The following is a 6,455-nucleotide window of genomic DNA, read 5'->3' on the forward strand; positions in this document are numbered from 1 at the left end:
CTTGGAATTGTCCCGAATGACATTGCAAAGACTGATACAGGACATTATACATCCTGCCATAACTTACAGAATTAAGTGGGAGAGATTGTAAACTACAATATAAACTATAATTCATGCTGTGTGGCAATGCTCCAAAATGTTTTCATCAATTGCAATCAATGTACCACACTAATGAAAGAAATTATTAATGTGGGAAAAATGGGAGCTGTGGGGAGAGGGGCATATGGGAGTTCCCTATATTTTTTTATGTAATATTTTATGCAATCTATGTATCTTTTAAAAATAAATAAATATTTCAACACTCTAATTGTAAAAATACATAATCTGAATTTCCTCAGAAATGATTAATGTGGATATTCAGGCTCAGAGAAAGTATGGGATATTCCTTTTTGTTCTGCTCAGGATCCCTGTCATTAGGGACCTATTTTTACCATTTTCTGCTCAATGCCTGATGAGGGACAGCATGCCTCCTAAGCCCCAGTGACAGGCACATGTACAAGTCTGACCAGTCAGTGTTGGAAAAGTAATTAGTCCAAGAATCAGTGTGTAACCTAAGCTGGGCTAATAAGAATCTTTGTTGGGACTTTCCCTGGAGTTATCTGAAAAGCATTTTTTTTTCTTTTCTTTAGAATGCCAGAGTGGAAGTAACATGTAAATTGCAGCTGCCTGGGGCAACTTACTGCTATACTTGGAAGCATCTATCTGAGAGTAGAGTCAAACAGAGCTTAGATAGAGAGAAAGAGTCCTCATGACGCTATGTGAATTCCTGGAACCTGAAGATAGTGTCATCCTTTGAGTAAATAAATTATTTTTGTGCTAATGATGGATTGAGTTGTCTTGTCCTCTGTAACCAAAATATCCATGACTAATAAAAGAAGTAAGTGGATTTTTTGCCTTTATCAAGGCCAGTATTCAAAATCAATGGAAAAATTCTGGTTTTTTTCCCTCTGTATTAAACACTTAGTATTTCTACTATTTCAACAATAGTTTCATGACAGAGATAGTTTTTATACAGTTTCAAGTACAGTGCAAACTATTATCTAATGCAACCATGAGAATCTCTATCCAACTTACAAAATATGGAAGACCAGTCCAGGAGATTTTGTCATAAAAGGAATGAATGTATTAACATGGAATTCAGTAGTTAAGGAAAAATATGCACAAAGTCATAATTAGAAATTCGAGGAAATGAGTGTTGATTTTGATTCCCAGCATGACCACTTACCTGCCCAAATAGCCACACTATACAAAAATACAACCAATTGGAAGTAATCAACTAATTTGGAAATATTAATCATGTTTATTAAATCTATACGTTTAAATGGCAGCTTTTTATTAACAGCTGGTGGGAATTTATATTTGTATATTTAAGCTATTAATATTCCTTACTGAATATTTTTTCCTCATTAGGGCTCTGTTCTCTCTCCTTTTTTCTTTATTAGAGGAGATGTAGGTTTATAAAACAATACTGAATACAATATAGGATTGTCATATACCACCCTATTATTAACACCTTGCAGTGGTATAGAACATATGTTAAAATAATGAAAGAGCATTTTTATAATTGTACTATTAACTATAGTCTTACAGAATAATTTTTCCATACATCTTTCTAACTTGCACAAGGTAACATTAAATTTTGCATATAACATAGTTTTTCTCAATGCTTAAAATATTTATAGAATATTAAAGTTTAAATGTTTGAAGACTTAATAGCAAAATAATATTTAAGTTCAAGTAATTCTTCCCTATTATATGGGAAGTATATTTAATGCTAAATAACTGTGATTTAATTTCCTAATTAGGAACCTACTCACCAATATTTACCCTAATATGGAAGAAGATTAACTACCACATTAAGTTTTATTCAAAAAAACTCTCCCACATCCATGAACTGAAATTACTGAAGGATTTTAAAGATTTTAGTTGAGACAAACTCATCAGTTTACCTATTTGTGGTTTAGCTGAATTCCATTTTCAATGATTGGATTTTGTCATTGAGAGATGAGATGTTTGAGATTATAGTGCTTGAATAATACAAAGTAGGACAAATTAATGTACTGTCTTTTGGCCAATCAGCAGGTATTTCACATCAGCTGCTTTTGTTGCTCCTATTGCAAAATAAACTTAATTTAGGAGCATATGCCTCTTTACATGGAGACTCTATTGCAAGCCTCACTTCAATCAACTCTTTAAATCTAATGGCAATTATGATGAAGACTTTAGGCACAAACCATACCAGGATCTGTGGGCAACCTCCAACTGAACTTGGTAGTTGAGGAAGTGCATTGGAGGAAGTAATCAAAGTGTCCAAGCCCAAGTGGCCTTTTGAGGATGAAATCAGCAAGTTTGAAGGTCGTGAGGATGTAATCTGGATCTGAAGAAGCTAAGAAGATCTTCTTCACTGAAGGAGAGAAGCCACCTATTCACTATAGCAGCTTCATTTCAAACTACTACTGTCGAGCCCTAAAAGCTTGTCCCACCTATCGGGAAAGGCTGGAGTATGTCAGAGCCAAGTGGGGAGTCTGTAGTAGAAATAGCAGCAGAAAGGAAACAAGTTGAAAATTCAAAAGCCCAAGAGAAGAGTAGGATTGTGGGATAAACAACCTGACAAAACAATGAATCTACAGGAGGAGAGGCAGGAAGGAAAAACAAGAAAGTTCATAGTGTTGAGATGGGAAGTAAGAATATTGCAGAAAATGGTACAATTTTAGAAGAAGATGATGGAAACCTCATCAAAGAGCTGGAACCTTTTTCCAAATTGGTCCAGTTTTGTAGACAAGAACTCCTCTAAAGAACTCACTACTCAGAATCAGAAAACCCATGATGTGGGGTCCTGGGAGGAAGAAGTGGTCAAAAAGCTGTCTGTGGAAGAACAGATAAAGAGAAATTGATATTATGACGAAGATGAGAATGAGGAATGGCAAAGTGCAATGGTGCTTGGCTTTAAATTGGTATTTGTGTTTGTGAGTTGTTGCCCTTTATCAAAGTGATATACATAAATAGGTGTCTTAGAGTTAACTCTAATTTATATGGAAGTAAACTTGCAAAAGATTTCCTACTTCAAAAAATCCTACTGAAGCCTAAATGAACCATTTCTAAATGTTAGAGACAATATTCTTTAAATCTTCACTTTAACAGTGATGATATGTATAAAGTGCTTTAAGGTGTTATAAATACAAGGGGGAATATAATCCAACTGATATAGTCAGGATACCTATAAGGCAATGTTAAAATAGATGCATGATTAGTAGTACACCATAACACTATATATACTATGCACTGTTGAGCATATTGAGAACATGCAGAAGAGGATTTAGGGGTCTAAACATTTTGACTGAATGCACTTTAGTACAAAGGGCACAGTTTGTACATTTTTATATGAATACCAACTTAATTATATAACATTAATTTGATAAGATGTAAAATATTTAGTCTTTTAAAAATAATTAGTTTAATTTTCTTACACTGATATATAGGAGGAATTTACTGCTTTGTATCCCACTTTCCAAACCACACCCTGAACTGGATCACTGAAGTCTATAACACAGCCATCTTTGCAGAGCATTTGTTAAGGGAATTGAAGAACCAACCCACATGCTTTGGTGTTTGGAGAGATCCTCACTGCCTTCCAAATAAGTTTTGATATTTGCCAGCCAATAGACTACTCCCTCAGGGATTGCTTTCTTCTCTGGTAGTAGCCATGCTTCTCATAATTTACTGAGAGCTACAATATTTTGTAAGACCTTTAGGATCGCTATTTACTGTGCTCCATATTTGAGCAAAGTGAGGAGTTTAGAGGTGTAATTGCAGAGAGAACTGCTTTGAATCACTTGTGCTCAGACTTCCAAACTCTGTATTCCATTTTGATGTCCCCTGTCTGAGACAACAGTTTTTCAGTACTTATCAACGTTGAAATGTATTGATTTTTATGGTAGGCAGTAGTCCTAGGGGGAAATTAAACCAACTATAGGTCTTTTTCTTGGGATGGTTTTCTTATATTAAGGTTTTGGAACATTATAAACTTGAGTGCATTTATTGTATATTATTGATATTCCACATTGTGTGTGGTGGGGAGAGAGGTTTTAAGCTATAGGTTTTCCTTTGTACTGCATTTATAGTGATTTTGCTCTAATATTATTTTAGAGATGTAAAATGTTCTGCTTTCTTACAGTCTTGTTTAGTCTGAAACATTGTTTTTCAAAAAATCTTTTTAAAAATTATATTTTTAAAGAAGCTTTAGATTATATAAATGTTACATCAAAAATAGAGGGGATTCCCATATACTCCTAATGAACACACATTGAAGCATTGTATTAACCAAGGGCTTTAGATGACATGCACAAACTTTTTTTTTTTTTTTGCAAGGCCAGGTTAGATTTAGTATAATTAGTTATAAAGAATAAATAGAATAGCAATAAACATTTATAATGTAAATAATATTCAAATACAATAGAAATTAATTATTACATAATTCTAATTTTTATATTACAGCTCTGACTATTGGACATAATAATCTCTAAGAATGAAATAAATTATTGGTTTAGTTATTTAATTTCCATTTAGGCCATAATTATTTCTAGATTATTACAGGTTTTGACAAAATGTATAAAGGCCTGTATTCATCTTTACAATGTCATGCAGGACAATTCCAATGTCCCAAAAATGCCCCATGTTATACCTATTCTTCCCTCTCCCTCTCCTCAGAACTTCTGGTGGCCATTGCCTTTATATCAATGATACAAGTTCTTCCATTGCTGGAATAATCATAATTCTATTCTAGTACATAGTTGCTTTCCCCCCTTGTATTTGTTCATTCCTCATCCTTGAGGATTTGGGGATGGTGATGAACACCCTGTCTCTAATTGAGAAAGGGCTTAGATCCCATGGGGTAGATGGATAGAATTGTATTACTTGCAGTTGCAGACATTCTCTGCTTCCTAGGATGGGTGTTGTCCTTCAGCATACTTTTGTTAGTTGTCATTATAAAAAAGTTAGATTTACTTATAATTTCCCTATACATGGCCTTTCTGCCCCTTTTATTTGAACCTATAATTAGCACTGTAATTGTTAAATATATATCCCAGAGGTTTAAACCTGCAGTCTGTTCATATGCCAGTTGAGTCCTGAATCTCAGCAGAGTTGCAACACCTACCCACCAGTTCATTGGACTCACCCAGGACAACTAACAAAAGGATGATGATGGGCAAGTCCATCCCAGGAAGCAGAGATTATCTGCAATAAAGCTTTAAATTTACATGTGAAAAACAATTAACTAGAGTCTACTTTTCATTTTTTTAAAGTTTTCAACATACCTTAACTAGTCTTCAAAACTGAGAGAAGTCAAACATGTAATATTGACTGTCAATATGGACTCATAGTATTCAGTATAACTTCCATTCAACTATTTTTCTGTTTACTTCTGACAATGAAATAAGTGATCTCTTAGGGTTGATAGGTCAGTCCTACAGGAAATAAATAGTTCTTATATAATGAAGAAAACAGTGTGTCAAATGGAGAGGTCCTTCTAGGCAAAAAATCCTTGTCCCTATAGACAAGGTGGCATTTATCTCAATTAATTCACCAGTGTCTAGAATCTAGATATACAGACTAATCTTTGGGGGAACAAATTGAAGGTATTCATATCTCAGAACTGGACACATGCTAACTAAGCTCTTCTAAAGCTAATTGAGAAAAACCCAAATGCAAATATTCTCATTTATAATAAAATGCAAATATGACAAAAATGCTGAAGTCAGCACTTTTTCTACAGTCAAGTAACATGTACAGTCAAATTATAATCCACATTATATTTTATAAAATGTGCAGTGATGTGAAATATTACCCTTGTCTACCTTACTGAAGGTGATGTCTATCAAGCACCACATTATCAAAATATTGCTTGGTGAGCAGGGAGGCACAAGAGGGAATTTAGAAGATTATGTAAGAAGTCTCTTTTAGGTAGGTAGTCACAAATATTTTCCTTCACTTTAGGAAGCCTTACTAAAGGAAATTGGATGTTGGATTCTACATAGCCACAAGTTCCTTTCCCAGGACCAAGCTCAGAGACACACTCTTATGCTTACGTCTAATTATGTTCCACCTGAAATGGGTATATCATGTCCTCAGAAGGTTTTCCTTAATGTTAAATTAAATTATGTCTCTTGTATAACACAGACATAGTATTTGCATAGCACTTAGAACAATTATGACTTAAAATTTATGTGAATGATGATTGAGTCTGTTAAACTGTAAGTTCCAGAAAGTTGGTGATCTTATCTGTTTTGGCCATTATTTTACACATAATGCTTGACATGTGGTAAACTTTTGGTAATTATTTTTTCATGTTAAAAATGATAGACAAGCTTCAATTCTCATAATCTTATTCTAATCTCAGAATAATATATACTGGATCAAATTTTTATCTATTAATTTCAAATACCTAATATTACTCT

The 6,455-nt window shown here is 33.7% G+C and overlaps 1 pseudogene; it reads left to right on the top strand.

Annotated features, from left to right (window-relative positions):
- Nucleotides 1-2,210: 2,210 nt before the first annotated feature.
- LOC101411560 (LIM domain and actin-binding protein 1-like) lies at nucleotides 2,211-2,993 on the top strand (annotated as a pseudogene).
- Nucleotides 2,994-6,455: the final 3,462 nt, after the last annotated feature.

This window comes from Dasypus novemcinctus, chromosome 3 (genome assembly GCF_030445035.2).
Source record: "Dasypus novemcinctus isolate mDasNov1 chromosome 3, mDasNov1.1.hap2, whole genome shotgun sequence".
Lineage (NCBI taxonomy): Eukaryota > Metazoa > Chordata > Mammalia > Cingulata > Dasypodidae > Dasypus > Dasypus novemcinctus.